The 21,219-nt window shown below is 34.9% G+C and overlaps 1 long non-coding RNA gene across 1 annotated transcript; it reads right to left on the reverse strand.

The window, feature by feature from the left end:
• Positions 1 to 372: 372 nt before the first annotated feature.
• On the reverse strand, positions 373 to 6,448 carry LOC117321132. Its single transcript, XR_004531224.1, has 4 exons — positions 6,156 to 6,448; positions 4,296 to 4,404; positions 1,819 to 2,079; positions 373 to 1,630 (listed from the first exon to the last, which is right to left on the reverse strand). It is a non-coding gene; the product is annotated as an uncharacterized LOC117321132 (long non-coding RNA).
• Positions 6,449 to 21,219: the final 14,771 nt, after the last annotated feature.

A 21,219-nucleotide genomic window follows, 5' to 3' on the forward strand; every position in this document is an offset into this window, starting at 1 on the left:
GTGGATATGCCAACTGTGTGTAACCTCTTTCGCTTATAGCTACAAGCTTATAGCTTGTATTATCCACCATCCAGATTTGACCAAATAGTGTTAATAACATTCATAAAAGATGGAAACATTTGTTATTCTGTATATATTAAGACTGTTTCCATAAAGCATACTTATAAAGTATATATTATCTTCATTTAATTCACAAAGCTAAATCCGTCCTGCATTGATAGATTTATTTCTCATTTTTTGTCAAATTCAAACACTTTGAGCGGCATTCTTTATTTTCATCTTTAAGAATATAATACTTTATCGAGTAGGACGTTTTCGGATTTTCTTACAAGTTTGTTGGATTCAATACTATAACAAAATAGAGTATTCCTATTTACTTCGTTGATAAACTTTATTCAGAATTAACAGAAGCAAAAATAAAAATAGATGAACCAATTTAAATAGTTTTCAAAAGTGCTGTGAAAATATTCAACATCATGTTAGAGTTTCATGATCCTTGCTTAACAAAGGGCTGTCATGAAATTCGAGGGAAGCATTAAAGTACATTTCTAAGTTGTTGTGGCATATGAATAGGACACATAATTCAATGTGAAAAATCTTTAATGATCTAATGTTAATCCTGACTTTTAAGTTTCAGTACTCTCAGCACTTGGATATTAATCAAACAAAATCTAAATGGTGGACAGCTATGTTTTTCAAAAGTTTGCATATCAAGTGAATCATCAGCGTCATCATCATATACAAGGACCAAAGAAAATATATATATATATGATTGTAGGGTACTAACGTATTGGATACTTTAGGTATTTCTATCGACAAAAAATTGATTTGCCAGAAAATGTTATCACAAATGGCTAACCATTATACGGCGAGAAAAGTTATACAATATATGATTTAACAATGGAAGGGGAATATCAGTTTGGTTTGTGTACGTCATAATCAATAAAATATAAGTCTGAGGAATTTCATATCAAAATATTAACTTACACTACCAATATTAATATTTCAATTCAAAGGTACAACTACTGTCATGACTACCCCGAACATTACATACATTTGAGTGCTGATATTGTACCATTTACTACAGTCAGATTATAAGATAAAAGTGGATACGAGTGTAGCATATAAAAATACATGTCACATCTATGTATTACAATAAAAATGTCAATTAAAGGCGTAGTTTTTTTTCTGTATAACATACATAATATTTACATAGACAACTATAACCACGCATCCTAACACATCAATATACACATGTAAGGGACGATCAAACCAATCAATATAAACATCACTTACCTCTCTCTGTTTCTAGTATTCTCCTAATATCCTCAGTGCGCTGATTTACGATAATACACAGTATAGGATTCACTACCTCTAGGGCTCGTACTAAGTTATTCGTAGTCTCCATAAGAAATTGTATTTTTGCGTCCATGAGGCGAGTAATCAGATCATGCACTGTGTTTATTGTTACCATATCAACTCGGGTAAGTGGATTATTTCTAAAAAGATATTTTAAAGCTCTGTAGATCCTCTGGTGTTATCGTTTGCGACAATTCCAAAACCATGGTGTTATGGATCTCAATAACCTCTGTGGGTACGTTAGTAGCCATGATGGAGGCTGCCTTATAATCTGAAAACAAACAAAATGTCACTTTTAGTTGTTATTACCTGGTATTGTATTTTAGTTGGTATTTTATTTATCAAATGTTTATCATGATGTATGTATTGTTCATCTGTTTGGTTGATTATGTTGTTCTCTTTCCTATACAGCAAGTTACATCCATAGATAACACGCATATCCATAAACATGTATCTTACCTTACCCGAGGATGAGCTATAGAAGTGACAGGAATACTTGTATATCCTCCACCAAAGCCTCACAGAACTGGTCACTTCTGTCACCTCCTGGTGAATACATGACATATAGTCATGTTATATTATGGCTACCCATCAGGTTTCCTGGAGTGATTCATTATGGGATCTTTTGTTGAATTCAAACTGGAATGGTATGGAGTCCTTAAATATGGTCAACTACATGTACTCATGGTTGAGAGGGAATTGTTCGCTCTTGTCGTGCATCTGCAATAATAATAAGACATGTTTATGCATTGATAACACATTCCTTCAATGTTTGAGGATAACACGACGAGAAACTTATGACTGGCGTCGTGTAACCTTCAACTTCATACTGTCAAATTATCAAAGTTTGGATTTTGATCAAATAACGATGCAATATCATTACCTCTTTTTTCATGAATCAATCATTAAATCCACATAGATAGCAATCAAAGACACAAAGTCATGATTTTAGACATTTCCGGCTTCTTTCCGGTAAGAAATCAAAAATATAAAATTCAGTATCATTATCAGATGATTTCAAGTCGAACCGTGACTTTTTTTTTTAACTCGGCGAAGATCACTGGGCTCGCATTGTTAACCCGAGCCCGTGCTAAGTGCAGACAATTCGACCCCGCACACCGAGCCCGAGCTAATACTGTTTGGCAGATCCAGAGATTTTTGTATTACCACTGAATGAATTATTCAGCTTTTAATTACAATTTATGCACTATTGCGTCTTTTACTTTTAGTGTTTGTTATGTCTTTAAAGTTCAAAAGCAAAGTTTATGTAATTTTACTGTTTGATATCCCAATAAGGTGATTTATTCAAATCTCATTTACCGACAGGTTCATTAAACATAAATTAGTGATCAAGAGATTAACAGACCTTATCCAAATATTTGTCTGGCAACCCCAGTTGAGGGAACGAACAAAACAATCTGCGAATCGGTATTATTTTGCTCAACAACACGCACTACAACACCCCTCTCTCTCTCTCTCTCTCTCTCTCTCTCTCTCTCTCTCTCTCTCTCCTACCACCCATCCATCCATCCATCCATCCATCCATCCATCCATCATCTATCTATCTATCTATCTATCTATCTATCTATCTATCTATCTATCTATCTATCTATCTATCTATCTATCTGTTGTATGTATCAAACTACTAGTTTACTTGAAGCCATCAGAGTTGAACGTAGTACACATCACATAGGAGATTATCGAACATTATGGAAGAAAATGAAGACATCTCAAAAGAGGTAACTATGAAAGAATGATGTAAGTATAAATGAAGTTTCAAGGTAAAGAATATCGGTGCCAAAAAGACATAAACTAAAGGTAAGTGATATTTTAGATGATCTTTTAGATTATAGGCCATTAATTTGAAAGTCAGTAGAAACAAAACGTATTTGGATGGATAACGGTATGAGTACAATAAGTTTTAAAGAAACAGACTGATATTTCAATGGATAGAGAACTCTGCAGAAGTACTAAGTATTATATTCGGGACATTTTAAAGAGACCATTTCCCCATATAAACGGTACGCAGGATACAGGCTATGCTCAAATTTTGTTTTAAGAATGAAACTAAATACAGCATCAGCAGCACAAATTTATGCATTATACAGGTGAGGACCATTGGGTAGTATCAGTACAAGAGGTAGATGGTAACGAGGTATATATACTTTGATAGGTATTACTAAGGAGATGGATCATTTGTCAGCATCATTATGAATGCAGTTAACAACAGCATATAGGGAAAATAAGAAAATCTTGAAAACAACCTACCTAACGTACAACAGCAGACAAATGGGATTGACTGTGGGGTTTTTTGCGATCCCTAATTTAGTAGGGTTTTGTTTCAATAGATTTGACGGGAGTGAGGAATTATAATTCGACATTGATTGTAATTCAAATGGCAGATTTTCTAAATTCCATGGAAAAAAGCAAAAAGATATCAGTATACCCATACATACATATCAGTATACCAATACAAATATATCACTATATCCATACACAAATATATGGGTCAAAGAAGTAATATGAACAGTATAATCCAGATAACACTGGATCCTCACATAAATATATGGAAGATACGAATTACTTGTAATGATTATATGGGGCAAAGAAGTAATTCAAACAGTGTGAACAATAAGGCTTGTTAAATTTTCGAGGCAATCCGCCCCTTTATCAAAACACAAAAAATACAAATACAATCACATAATATATATAAGAAGTACTGGAAATACAATAAAATACAATAAGAATAATGTTTTTGTAACTGGAGAAACCACAATGGAACCTTCGGCAAACGTGGGCTGAAGGCGGATACTAGCGTGACTGTATCATGTTCAACAGTAGAACGCTATACGATTTAACAAGCCTTATTGTTCACACTGTTTGAATTACTTCTTTGCCCCACATACACAAATATAGGTATACCCATACACGCATACATTTTTTTTCACGAACTGGTAAAATTCCAGTTTTTGACAGCAATTTGATGTGCTACGTTCCCTGGTTGGAAGAATGATGTCCTCCGAGAGACTTTGGGGGTACTACTGCCTGGTTGAGATAAAAGTAGAACAATTAACATGTTTTTCGTCTAAAAGGCAACAATACAAATGGGAAACATTGATGTAGATGCTCGAAAATGTATAATTTTTTTATGAAATATCAAAACATGAGTTCCCAGACGGATCTTTCCTTCTACCATCGAATTATCTTTATGTGTTCTGAATGTAGATTTTAAGTCCGTTATTCTAGTTTTCACCTTCCTCTTTTTATCATTTGGTAATATGAAATGTATGAAAGATAAAAGAAACAAATTCTGAGAAATAGCGATTGAACTTCAGCTGACAAAATCCAAGATGGGTACCTGTCGGTCCATGGCCAGACTTAAATTTGAGTGGGCACAACTAGGGACCATGCGTAACAACTAGGGACCAAGCGTAACAACTAGGAACCAAGCGTAACTACTAGGGACCAAGCGTAACAACAAGGGACCAAGTGTAACAACTATGGAACAAGCGTAACAACTAGGGACCAAGCGTAACAACTAGGGACCAAGTGTAACAGCTAGGGACCAAGCGTAACAACTAGGGACCAAGTATAACAACTAGGGACCAAGCGTAAAGACAAATGAAATTTGGGAAATATTCTTCAGGAATTTTCACGAAATAACGTAACAAAATTTCAAGATGGCCACCTGTAAACCATTTTGTTTCCCGAGCCTAGATGTACATGACTACGGATCAAGGGTAATGTACATGTGGAGTTTAAGATGTGTCCCTAAGAATTAGCGATAACTAATTCCTACGGTAAAGATAAAAGACGGCCGCATTTCGGCCATTTTGTTTTCCTGATCAAACTCAAAAATATAATTGGGCACAACTAAAGACCAATGAAAACATATCTGTTTTGTTTTAGAAAAATAACTGGCCCTTCAATACATCTCAAGAATAGCGATAACCAGAATTGTTTACAGGCGGACGACAGACATATGACGATTTGAATAATTTTAATAATTTTCAAATGTTGAAAAAAATTGATCATAGAAATCAAGGCCACTAATTAACACCTGGTTGTAGTTCAGAGCTCCGTGTAATGTAAAACCTTACGGAAACTTTGTAAGATCGTGATGTTTTTTTTGCTTTTTTTTTTTCCAGATATCTTAACTTCCTATCATATTCAACATTTACGTAAAACATGTTTCACACACTCGGGTTACAATTGTGTAGAGGGTGGGGTGACTAATACGAACAAACCTAATGATCAATCGCAACAATCAACTTTCATGGATTGCCGGAATTCCCCCCTAGATGTTGTGATTGACTTAATGATACTTAATATTTTCGTACGAGTTACTTCCCTTCTCATCAGACAGTCATGGTCCGCAAAATATTCCTAAGTATGGCGAGAGTGTCGAAATTTTGTTGATAAACATCTCTTCCTGACACAGGATATAGCAAGAATTTTCAAACCCACTGTCCATTTAGAATGTATCATATATTCAAGTCCCTGTGCGTTCCTTAGCAGTATTGTAATTTTGGACTGATATAATTTGTTAACCTTTGATATGGAGGGGTCGATGGTACCTGGTAAAGAGGGAATACATTGGGAAGTAATTGATTGGGATATAGACTGTGATTCCAAGGGTTGCAGTCTAGCTACGAAATTGTTCAACGACTTACCAGTAGAGGTGGATACTGTTGGAATGCGTATTAAAACGACGAACTGTTTCTCATTCGTTACGAGAAGAATGGAGTAAATTAAGAATTCAAATCACATTAAGTCCTTCACAATTTTGTACTCACCGATTAGTCAACTAAGGATATTTTCGCTCGAAATCACTGTCACAATTCCAGGCCCAGGTCAACAGTCGGCGTCCTCACTGTGACAGAAGAATAAACTTTGACTTATATGGGACTAGATCATAATAAGCTAGTTCTGTTGGTTGGTACAGTGTTAAAGTGTACCGCATAACGGGATAAAGGTATACCCGTGTTATACTTATCTAACTCATTATAAAACAAGAGTACCGCATGGCGGTATTATAAACGTCCATCGAATGCCAAAGATAAATAGATTATTGTTTATAAATGAATACAGAAATAGAAATGAAATATTTATTGTCTGATTGAATTCAAAATGTTGCCGAAAATTTGTCTGTTTGTTTGTTTGTTTTTATTTAAAGTCCTAAAAACAGCCAGGGTCATTTAAGGACGTGTCAGGTTTTGTAGGTGGAAGAAATCCGGAGTACCCGGATAAGAACCACCGGCCAACGGTCAGTACCTGGTTACTGTCCCATTTAAGTTTCGAACTCGCAACCCAGAGGTGGAGGGCTAGTGATAAAGTGTCGAGACACCTTAACCACTCGACCACAGGGCGGAGAAAGTACAATTTCATGTAAAAGTAAACAGAAAGTAACTCGAAAGAAATTTGTTGAAAAACTGAGGGAGAGGACTTACAAACGACACAAAGAAGATTAAAATACTTAAAAATGACGAATCAAAGTGTCGCTCAGAGAAACACAACATGTTACGATTATAAAGTCTGCCAAGATCGATTGAAATATATAGGATGGGATCTTCAGAACACACAAATTACTGCTGAAGGAATCACATCTTTATATCATTAAAGTCTACCAAGTATCAAATGAACCGGTTGTATAATGTATGAGATTTACGAGAAAAAAAAGCTGACAGTGGACAAAGAAACGGCCGGCAGGACGGACGAACGGACAGACAGACAGACGGACAACGTCATGCAAATACCAATACCTATACCGTCATTCAATAATTTGATATGCCACGAGCCTACAATGCTTCTCAGCTTGTCTCTTGGTAGGTAAAAAACCCCGTCTAATGTATAATTAGAGGTTTGATACAGGTATATATACACTTTTATCTACATGGTCATGTGAAGTACTTATGTAATCTCCTGTTGTTTGATTGGATATATTTTGTCACACTACCTTAAATGAGGCCAACGATAAAACATTATCGTATACGTATACACCAAAGTATACTTAACACGAGCGAGGAAGGAGATCAAGGACAACGGACACGGGTTTTGTGATACTAATACATACATTGAACCTGGCTGAAGTGGTAAAGTCATATGGTCATGGGTAAGGGGATTATAGTCCCTTCCAGTTATAACCGAGAATACGACATTAAGTGTGAGGGGGGGGGGGGGGGGGGGGGGGGGGGGGGACGGGGTAATCACTCCCCTCTTGTTAGTTTTTAACCAGATAACCATCGGGTTTAACTCCCCCCTGCCCCCTCTTCCTATTTTCCTATTATAGTATCACACACACCCAGGGGTAGGAGACTGATACCCCGGCCGGCACACACATCCCGGGGTAGGGGACTGATAGTCCGGCCGGCACACACATCCCGGGGTAGGGGACTGATACCCCGGCCGGTACACACACCCAGAGGTAGGGGACTGATACCCCGGCAGGCACACACCCACACACCCAGAGGGTAGGGGACTGATACTCAAGCCGGCACACACATCCCGGGGTAGGGGACTGATACCCCGACCGGCACACACATACCCAGGGGTAGGTGACTGATACCCCGGCTGGCACACACACTCAGGGGTAGGGAACTGATACCCCGGCTGGCACACACACCCAGGGGTAGGGGACTGATACCCCGGCTGGCACACACACCCAGAAGTAGGGGACTGATACCCCGGCCGGCACACACACCCAGGGGTAGGGGACTGATACCCAGACCGGCACACACACCCAGGGTTAGGGTACAAATGACCATACACTGTGGGATCGCAATTGCTTACAACATAACGGTCAGGCGAAGGATTACAACTACAAAGCTTGGGACTGGGAAACCATTACATTCATATAGCCATCCAACAAGGGACTGGGGATTAATAGAACTATACAACAAGGGGTTGGGGATTACTACAATCATACAGTTTGTGGATTTATTCAACCAAACAAGTTACGGGGATTACTACAACCATACAACAAGAGATTTAGGTATTACTACAACCATACAACAAGAGATTTAGGTATTACTACAACCATACAACAAGAGATTTAGGTATTACTACAACCACATGGAAGATCGATTCCCTGGCAATGTGGTACGATACAATTGATGTTAAGAGACTATAACCGAACATTCGGATGTTAAGGGACAAGAAAACTAGGGATATAAATATGAATATAGTTAGTATTATATTAGTCATATTTGACTGTTCGTTGTTTCCGTACATGCATTAATACTGTCAAACATAATTACACATATATATGGGTTATCTTGTCCAAGAATATCTACAATCAAATAATTATTGTATTTCTGTCTTCTAATAATTCGGTTAACTCACAACAGGTGAAACGCCACGTCCAATGTACAATCAGACGTTTGATACATGTAGATGTACCTGTCACCGGTTTATCTACCTGGTCATGTGAATGACGGATACGTCTGGACTATTTAGAATGAGGTCATCGGAGATGATAACATTGTATGTTGTCAACGAATACATATATACTTATAGTAAAGGGAATCGACGAGTTGACTAACTAAACCAGCCACAGACCCTTCGGTTTATCAACACGTTGTCAACATTTGGGGGATCAACATTAAGCCCAAGAGGGTAGAGATACTGACTCCCAAGCCTGATAGAATGTTACGGATCCTTAGGGGTCAAGTATATAGCAGAATGTGTTGATTTTCAAACACAAATATATATCTAAAGATATACACAGCAATAGTAATATATTAATACCCAAATGTTTGTTTGGACATGTTGTTTCTTACAATTGCCAATAATTTGCTGTAGATGCTATTAGTTTCTTTTATAGAGCTACTTTGTGGTAAGATGTAGTTTGGAATAATTGTTTGTCACTCAAAAGACCAAACCTGAAAAATAGCCCAGCTGTCATGCTCACAAGTGTCTATAGCTTTTGTTTGAACAGATTCTACTTTATGTATGTATAAACGCTTGTTTTGTTTTGACCTTGAAATGCTAATAATGACTTTAAATGATATTACACAAATATGACATAAAGAGAAATATTTCAATTGATAAAAATGTTCCTATATCATACTTTTAAGACATCCGATCATACTCAGCAAGGATATTTTAAAGTCAAATTTGTGTACAAAACGACAATGCTAGTTTGTGCAATATATATGATACAAATGAGCTAATTATGTCCCTCTGAAACATGCATTTTGCATGTTTTGTTGAAATTTACAAATAGCTTAACAATAGACATGTCAACAACAAGTCCAACGGTTCACCATGATATATACGAAAAGTTATTTCTGTTTAATTGCACTATAGTTACAATTTATAGGCTTGTAAAATATCACTGTTTTGACTGGATTAGCTGTTTAGATGACCCTGAAAAGAAACATTTACAAACACAATCACGGAGACACGTTAAAAGGAGCGCGTGATCGATAAGTTTATTATTGACTAGTTATTATTGACTAGGTATAAACAACAAAAAGGGAAATGATGGAAATATTCTCGTTAATAGAGATTTTATTGTATCGAGCGCCAACACCTATACAGACAACGCCTCCTCAATCCTTGTACTCGAGTACACAAATACAGAACTGATAAACACATCTGATAGTATGTTAACATATGTGAGCATGTCACACCAGTGGAATGTTAAAAGCACTTCAAATCTGAGAGGATTCGTCAACAGGTGCAAAGGATAGGGAATTCGAGCGAGTTATCTCAATGTGTCAATAAGTGGGGTACACATTTAACACGTGATACCGGCAAATATACAGTTTGATTATTAAGCAAAGATTCATGGGGTCAAGAAGTCCACATGAAATATGATTGGTTTATTCTACTTGGTTTTAAGTGTAAATTGTGATCCGTGAAAGAAGAGCATATCAATAATTGTAGAAACTGCCATACAATAGAAATTGCTTTCGGATTGAATTTTTACTGAGAATGCTTGAAAATGTTTCATTTATGAAGCACTCATGACTATATACTGGACTCACAAAATACTCTGGAGCCACAAACATTCATTGCCAATTACGACACATGTTTGATTGTTTTATAGAGTTAATAGAGTGTAACCTTGATGAATCTTCTTAATGTTGTATCTATAAAAATCTGGAGCCCAAGATTCTTGCACATTTTTCAAAAACCCCATTGCTGTGTCAACCAAACGCCAGAGTCGGTACACCTACTCAGGAAATCGGCTGTTATGTTTTGACGCCTGGGCAGCCATTGTGAATAAACCTGTACGTCCTATTTGTGACAAAAGTTCTGTACCCTTGTATTAGTATACTCATACAAATATATCAGTATATTTACATTTCCACTGTGTGTTCTCTATATGACGGTACAAACAAAATTAGCGTTCATTCCTAGGTGAACAATTAACCTGCCGCGTATGAATACATACAGTACATTGTTGACGGTGCCAATGCAGCAGTGTGAATATAAAATCAAATTTGATTACATTTGAAATTATGTTTTATCAACTTTAAAATTGTTAATAATTGTAAAATTGAAGACAACATTTCAATATTTTTCTTTCATGATGATTAAAACAATGAATTTGTGTAGAACTATATTTTGTGTACTTGTGTACTTGATTACCTTTCCCGCCAAATTGGAACTATCTGTTATGCTGTTACATCGATCATTTAGCTGTTTCGTCACTACGTATAACGAACGTAGAATACTGTTTCTTATGATTTTGTTTTCAAAGATTACGTTGAAAATAGTTTTGAAATGTAAATATAAGAAATAATTGTTATTTTTTGTTGTTTACTGGTGTTTGAATGGCATTTTTTGACAGATATGTCAACATGACGCGCTGACGTGAACAACAAAAAATAACAATTATTTCTTAAATACCCATCAACACATATCAGTATACCAATACACACATACCAGTATACCATTATACACATATCAGTATACCCATACACACATATCAGTATACCCATACACATATATCAGTATAGCCGTGCAAATTAACATCCAAACGCGTATTATATCAAGTCCCTAATCTTTCTATCTTTGATACACGAGGTGACAGACATAAGTCACTGTAAGTGTAATGTTGTATAAGTACCTACCTTTATAGAGGATTTAGGATAAACAACTGTAAGGAGGCCAACGTTTCTGAATTATGGCATTTTTTCTGGATTATGTCTTGTTCAAAAACAACAAACAAAATGGCTATCTGTAGTTAGTAAAGCTACCTAAGTCATGTATAGGGTTACATCATCACGTGACAAAAATTAAAAAGAGTCAATCGAGTATGTCGCTGTTGTATGGAATGCACAGTGTGTGTATACTGAGGACTGTTAGGGATCTATTTATATCTCGATCAAAAAGTCGGGTATATAATAAAAGCATATCAAAACAGCGGGAGCAAAATCAACCACGAAAAAAAAACAAGATTATCTTCCATCAAGATACATGATACAAACTTTATAAAACAATACATTAATTACTACCACAACAAACAACACTTACCTAGAAGTGAGGTACATTATACTAACATTATAAAATAGTATAGAAAATACTACCACAAACAACACTTACCTACCAGTAAGGTACATTATACTTACATTATAAAACAGTAGAGGAAATACTACCACAAACAACACTTACCAGCCAGTAAGGTACATTATACTTACATTATAAAACAGTAGAGTAAATACTACCACAAACAACACTTACCTACCAGTAAGGTACATTATACTTACATTATAAAACAGTACAGGGAATACTACCACAAACAACACTTACCAGCCAGTAAGGTACATTATACTTACATTATAAAACAGTAGAGTAAATACTACCACAAACAACACTTACCTACCAGTAAGGTACATTATACTTACATTATCAAACAGTACAGGGAATACTACCACAAACAACACTTACCTACCAGTCAGGTACATTATACTAACATTATAAAACAGTTCAGGAAATACTACCACAAACAACATTTACCTACCAGTCAGGTACATTATACTAACATTATAAAACAGTACAGGAAATACTACCACAAACAACACTTACCTACCAGTAACGTACATTATACTAACATTATAAAACAGTACAGGAAATACTACCACAAACAACACTTACCTACCAGTCAGGTACATTATACTAACATTATAAAACAGTACAGGAAATACTACCACAAACAACACTTACCTACCAGTCAGGTACATTATACTAACATTATAAAACAGTACAGGAAATACTCCCACAAAAAACACTTATCTACCAGTCAGGTACATTATACTTATATTATAAAACAGCACAGAGAATACTACCACAAACAACACTTACCTACCAGTCAGGTACATTATACTAACATTATAAAACAGTACAGGAAATACTACCACAAACAACACTTAACTACCAGTAGCGTACATTATATTAACAGTACAGGAAACACTACATATATATCAGTACACCCATGCACATACATCAGCATACCCATACACACATATCAATAAACCCATACACATATATCAGTATAAACATACAAACATATCAGTATACCCATACACACATATCAGTATACCAATACACACATATCAGTATACCTTTACACATATATCAGTATACCCATACACACATATCAGTATACCCATTCACACACATCAGTATACCCATACACACATATCAGTATACCATACACATATATCAGTATACCCATACACACATATCAGTATACCCATACACATATATCAGTATACCCATACACATATATCAGTATACCCATACACACATATCAGTATATCCATACACATATATCAGTATACACATACAAACATATCAGTATACCCATACACACATATCAGTATACCCATACACACATATCAGTATACCTATACACATATATCAGTATACCCATACACATATATCAGTATACCCATACACACATATCAGTATACCCATACACATATATCAGTATACACATACAAACATATCAGTATACATATACACACACATCAGTATACCCATACACACATATCAGTATACCTATACACATATATCAATATACCTATACACAGATATCAGTATACCCATACACACATAACGCATATCAGTAAACCTATACACACATATCAGTATACCTATACACACATATCAGTATACCCATACACACATATCAGTAAACCTTTACACACATATCAGTATACTCATACACATATATATCAGTTTACCCATACACATATATTAGTATACATCTAGTAGGCAGACATAAGTCACTGTAAGTGTAATGTTGTATAAGTACCTACCTTTATAGAGGATTTAGGATAAACAACTGTAAGGAGGCCAACGTTTCTGAATTATAGGATTTTTTCTGGATTATGTCTTGTTCAAAAACAACAAACAAAATGGCTATCTGTAGTTAGTTAAGCTACCTAAGTCATGTATAGGGTTACATCATCACGTGACAAAAATTAAAAAGAGTCAATCGAGTATGTCGCTGTTGTATGGAATGCACAGTGTGTGTATACTGAGGACTGTTAGGGATCTATTTATATCTCGATCAAACAGTCGGGTATGTAATAAAAGCATATCAAAACAGCGGGAGCAAAATCAACCACGAAAAAAAACAAGATTATCTTCCATCAAGATACATGATACAAACTTTATAAAACAATACATTAATTACTACCACAACAAACAACACTTACCTAGAAGTGAGGTACATTATACTAACATTATAAAACAGTAGAAGAAATACTACCACAAACAACACTTACCAGCCAGTAAGGTACATTATACTTACATTATAAAACAGTAGAGTAAATACTACCACAAACAACACTTACCTACCAGTCAGGTACATTATACTAACATTATAAAACAGTACAGGAAATACTACCACAAACAACACTTACCTACCAGTCAGGTACATTATACTTACATTATAAAACAGTAGAGTAAATACTACCACAAACAACACTTACCTACCAGTCAGGTACATTATACTAACATTATAAAACAGTACAGGAAATACTACCACAAACAACACTTACCTACCAGTCAGGTACATTATACTAACATTATAAAACAGTAGAGGAAATACTACCACAAACAACACTTACGTACCAGTAAGGTACATTATACTTACATTATAAAACAGCACAGGAAATACTACCACAAACAACACTAACATTCCATTAAGGTATATTATACTAGCATTATAAAACAGTACAGGAAATACTACCAAAACCAACATTCACCTACCAGTAATGTACATTATACTAACATTATAAAACAGTACAGGAAATACTACACAAAACAACATTCACCCACCAGTAATGTACATTATAATGACATTATAAAACAGCACAGGAAATACTACCACAAACAACACTTAACTACCAGTAGCGTACATTATATTAACAGTACAGGAAACACTACATATATATCAGTACACCCATGCACATACATCAGCATACCCATACACACATATCAATAAACCCATACACATATATCAGTATAAACATACAAACATATCAGTATACCCATACACACATATCAGTATACCAATACACACATATCAGTATACCTTTACACATATATCAGTATACCCATACACACATATCAGTATACCCATTCACACACATCAGTATACCCATACACACATATCAGTATACCATACACATATATCAGTATACCCATACACACATATCAGTATACCCATACACATATATCAGTATACCCATACACATATATCAGTATACACATACAAACATATCAGTATACCCATACACACACATCAGTATACCCATACACACATATCAGTATACCTATACACATATATCAATATACCTATACACAGATATCAGTATACCCATACACACATATCAGTATACCCATACACATATATCAGTATACACATACAAACATATCAGTATACCCATACACACACATCAGTATACCCATACACACATATCAGTATACCTATACACATATATCAATATACCTATACACAGATATCAGTATACCCATACACACATAACGCATATCAGTAAACCTATACACACATATCAGTATACCTATACACACATATCAGTATACCCATACACACATATCAGTAAACCTTTACACACATATCAGTATACTCATACACATATATATCAGTTTACCCATACACATATATTAGTATACATCTAGTAGGCAGACATAAGTCACTGTAAGTGTAATGTTGTATAAGTACCTACCTTTATAGAGGATTTAGGATAAACAACTGTAAGGAGGCCAACGTTTCTGAATTATGGCATTTTTTCTGGATTATGTCTTGTTCAAAAACAACAAACAAAATGGCTATCTGTAGTTAGTAAAGCTACCTAAGTCATGTATAGGGTTACATCATCACGTGACAAAAAATAAAAAGAGTCAATCGAGTATGTCGCTGTTGTATGGAATGCACAGTGTGTGTATACTGAGGACTGTTAGGGATCTATTTATATCTCGATCAAAAAGTCGGGTATATAATAAAAGCATATCAAAACAGCGGGAGCAAAGTCAACCACGAAAAAAAACAAGATTATCTTCCATCAAGAAACATGATACAAACTTTATAAAACAATACATTAATTACTACCACAACAAACAACACTTACCTAGAAGTGAGGTACATTATACTAACATTATAAAATAGTATAGAAAATACTACCACAAACAACACTTACCTACCAGTAAGGTACATTATACTTACATTATAAAACAGTAGAGGAAATACTACCACAAACAACACTTACCAGCCAGTAAGGTACATTATACTTACATTATAAAACAGTAGAGTAAATACTACCACAAACAACACTTACCTACCAGTAAGGTACATTATACTTACATTATAAAACAGTACAGGGAATACTACCACAAACAACACTTACCAGCCAGTAAGGTACATTATACTTACATTATAAAACAGTAGAGTAAATACTACCACAAACAACACTTACCTACCAGTAAGGTACATTATACTTACATTATCAAACAGTACAGGGAATACTACCACAAACAACACTTACCTACCAGTCAGGTACATTATACTAACATTATAAAACAGTTCAGGAAATACTACCACAAACAACATTTACCTACCAGTCAGGTACATTATACTAACATTATAAAACAGTACAGGAAATACTACCACAAACAACACTTACCTACCAGTAACGTACATTATACTAACATTATAAAACAGTACAGGAAATACTACCACAAACAACACTTACCTACCAGTCATGTACATTATACTAACATTATAAAACAGTACAGGAAATACTACCACAAACAACACTTACCTACCAGTCAGGTACATTATACTAACATTATAAAACAGTACAGGAAATACTCCCACAAAAAACACTTATCTACCAGTCAGGTACATTATACTTATATTATAAAACAGCACAGAGAATACTACCACAAACAACACTTACCTACCAGTCAGGTACATTATACTAACATTATAAAACAGTACAGGAAATACTACCACAAACAACACTTAACTACCAGTAGCGTACATTATATTAACAGTACAGGAAACACTACATATATATCAGTACACCCATGCACATACATCAGCATACCCATACACACATATCAATAAACCCATACACATATATCAGTATAAACATACAAACATATCAGTATACCCATACACACATATCAGTATACCAATACACACATATCAGTATACCTTTACACATATATCAGTATACCCATACACACATATCAGTATACCCATTCACACACATCAGTATACCCATACACACATATCAGTATACCATACACATATATCAGTATACCCATACACACATATCAGTATACCCATACACATATATCAGTATACCCATACACATATATCAGTATACCCATACACACATATCAGTATATCCATACACATATATCAGTATACACATACAAACATATCAGTATACCCATACACACACATCAGTATACCCATACACACATATCAGTATACCTATACACATATATCAGTATACCCATACACATATATCAGTATACCCATACACACATATCAGTATACCCATACACATATATCAGTATACACATACACACATATCAGTATACATATACACACACATCAGTATACCCATACACACATATCAGTATACCTATACACATATATCAATATACCTATACACAGATATCAGTATACCCATACACACATAACGCATATCAGTAAACCTATACACACATATCAGTATACCTATACACACATATCAGTATACCCATACACACATATCAGTAAACCTTTACACACATATCAGTATACTCATACACATATATATCAGTTTACCCATACACATATATTAGTATACATCTAGTAGGCAGACATAAGTCACTGTAAGTGTAATGTTGTATAAGTACCTACCTTTATAGAGGATTTAGGATAAACAACTGTAAGGAGGCCAACGTTTCTGAATTATAGCATTTTTTCTGGATTATGTCTTGTTCAAAAACAACAAACAAAATGGCTATCTGTAGTTAGTAAAGCTACCTAAGTCATGTATAGGGTTACATCATCACGTGACAAAAATTAAAAAGAGTCAATCGAGTATGTCGCTGTTGTATGGAATGCACAGTGTGTGTATACTGAGGACTGTTAGGGATCTATTTATATCTCGATCAAACAGTCGGGTATGTAATAAAAGCATATCAAAACAGCGGGAGCAAAATCAACCACGAAAAAAAACAAGATTATCTTCCATCAAGATACATGATACAAACTTTATAAAACAATACATTAATTACTACCACAACAAACAACACTTACCTAGAAGTGAGGTACATTATACTAACATTATAAAACAGTAGAAGAAATACTACCACAAACAACACTTACCAGCCAGTAAGGTACATTATACTTACATTATAAAACAGTAGAGTAAATACTACCACAAACAACACTTACCTACCAGTCAGGTACATTATACTAACATTATAAAACAGTACAGGAAATACTACCACAAACAACACTTACCTACCAGTCAGGTACATTATACTTACATTATAAAACAGTAGAGTAAATACTACCACAAACAACACTTACCTACCAGTCAGGTACATTATACTAACATTATAAAACAGTACAGGAAATACTACCACAAACAACACTTACCTACCAGTCAGGTACATTATACTTACATTATAAAACAGTACAGGAAATACTACCACAAACAACACTTACCTACCAGTCAGGTACATTATACTAACATTATAAAACAGTACAGGAAATACTACCACAAACAACACTTACCTACCAGTCAGGTACATTATACTTACATTATAAAACAGTACAGAAAAATACTACCTCAAACAACACTTACCTACCAGTCAGGTACATTATACTAACATTATACAACAGTATGGGAAATACTACCACAAACAACACTTAAATACCAGTAATATACATTCTACTTTAATAAAAAAAACAGTTCAGGAAATACTACCACAAACAACAATTTCCTACCAGTAAGGTACATTAAACTAACATTATACAACGGTATGAGAAATACTACCACAAACAACACTTTCCTACCAGTAAGGTACAGTATACTAACATTATACAACAGTACATGAAATACTACCACAAACAACACTTACCTACCAGTAAGGTACATTATACTTACATTATAAAACAGTACAGGGAATACTACCACAAACAACATTTACCTACCAGTCAGGTACATTATACTTACATTATAAAACAGTACAGGAAATACTACCACAAACAACACTTACCTACCAGTAAGGTACATTATACTTACATTATAAAACAGTACAGGAAATACTACCACAAACAACACTTACCTACCAGTAAGGTACATTATACTAACATTATAAAACAGTACAGGAAATACTACCACAAACAACACTTACCTACCAGTAAGGTACATTATACTAACATTATAGAACAGTACAGGGAATACTACCACAAACAACACTTACCTACCAGTCAGGTACATTATACTTACATTATAAAACAGTACAGGAAATACTACCACAAACAACACTTACCTACAAGTAAGGTACATTATACTAACATTATAAAACAGTAGAGGAAATACTACCACAAACAACATTAACCTCCAAGTAAGATACATTATAATAACATTATAAAACAGTAGAGGAAATACTACCACAAACAACATTTACCTTCCAGTAAGGTACATTATACTAACATTATAAAACAGTAGAGGAAATACTACCACAAACAACATTTACCTCCCAGTAAGGTACATTATACTAACATTATAAAACAGTAGAGGAAATACTACCACAAACAAGATTTACCTACCAGTAAGGTACATTATACTAATATTGTACCCATACACACATATCAGCATACCCATACACACATATCAGTATACCCATACACACATATCAGTATACCCATACACACATATCAGTATACCCATACACACATATCAGTATATCCATACACATATATCAGAATACCTATATATATACATAAAAGAATACCTGTACATACATACCAAAATACCCATATACAATTTAACAAAACATGTCAACGTATCAAAACAACGTGATGTTGCTGACATAGATTTGATAATATTCATGTTTGTGTCTGTATAATGGACGTTTAATATGTAATAACACACCTCCATATGTCTGGCCGATAGACCATCAGCTGAACTGCAACTCTCCAGACCAGGGAGAATATATGTGTCGCGATGTTAAACGTTAAACACAGAGACCTGATGATGTTTACCTGGCCATAGTGAAGTGTACACTACCTACCCGACCAGATAGTAGGCCAGGTATGTAGTCTACATAACCGTAATTGTAGAACCATAATGCTCTATTGTTAGACGTGCACCCGACCAGATAGTAGGATTGATCAGTGTGCAATAGTGCATGCAAAACAGTATGCCGACACATTCTCCAACAGGTACAACCGTTAACGAATATGTTTGTTTGGATTTGTAGTTTCTTACAATCACCACTAATTTACTGCTGTAAATGCTAACATTGTTTTCTATAGAGCTACTCCGTGGTAAGATGTAGTAGGGAATAATTCAAAGTCGCAAAAAATAATCATACCTGAAAAATAGCCAAGGTGACATGCTCAAATGTATCTTTAACACTGGAGCATTTGTTTGACCTGATTTTACTTTATGTAGGTATACACACGGTTGTAAATAATATTGAACAAATAGGATATACATAGAGGCATTTTATTAAAACAATTGATCTTAAATCATAAGACATCTTATCATAATCAGAAGGACAATTTAAGACATTATTAAAATGGTGAGTTTTGGGCCTTTTCCAGAAATATGCATATTTCCCCCCAAACTCAGCGGTCGAACATGCTTTGATCTAAAAGCAGGCCTGGTTGTCATGTCTAGAGTTCTTTAAAGTGCCTAATAAAGCATTTTGATACTTTAAATACCTCCTATATGCCATAGTTGAATGATATAATTCACAAGCGCAATCTTGCATTTCAAGGTCCAAATAAAAACAGTATTTATACATAATATAAAGTCAAATCTGGTCAAACCAATGCTCCCATTTTGTGCCTCAGACTCTTGTGAGCAAAACAACATGGCTAATTTATACAATATAAGTAATACAATGAGTATGTCCCCCGAGACATGCATTTTTCTTTACCAACAGCTTAACACATTAAATGTCGACAGCAAGTCCCATGGTGTGCCATGCTACATGCTAAAAGTTTGTGAAATTGCACCAAAGTATGTCGCAATAAAAACAGTATTTATACATATTATGAAGTCAAGTCTAGTCAATCCAATGCTCCTATTTTGTGACTGAGACCATTGTGAGCAAAACAAACTGTGACACTGTTAT

This window comes from Pecten maximus, unplaced genomic scaffold (assembly GCF_902652985.1).
Source record: "Pecten maximus unplaced genomic scaffold, xPecMax1.1, whole genome shotgun sequence".
NCBI classification, from domain to species: domain Eukaryota; kingdom Metazoa; phylum Mollusca; class Bivalvia; order Pectinida; family Pectinidae; genus Pecten; species Pecten maximus.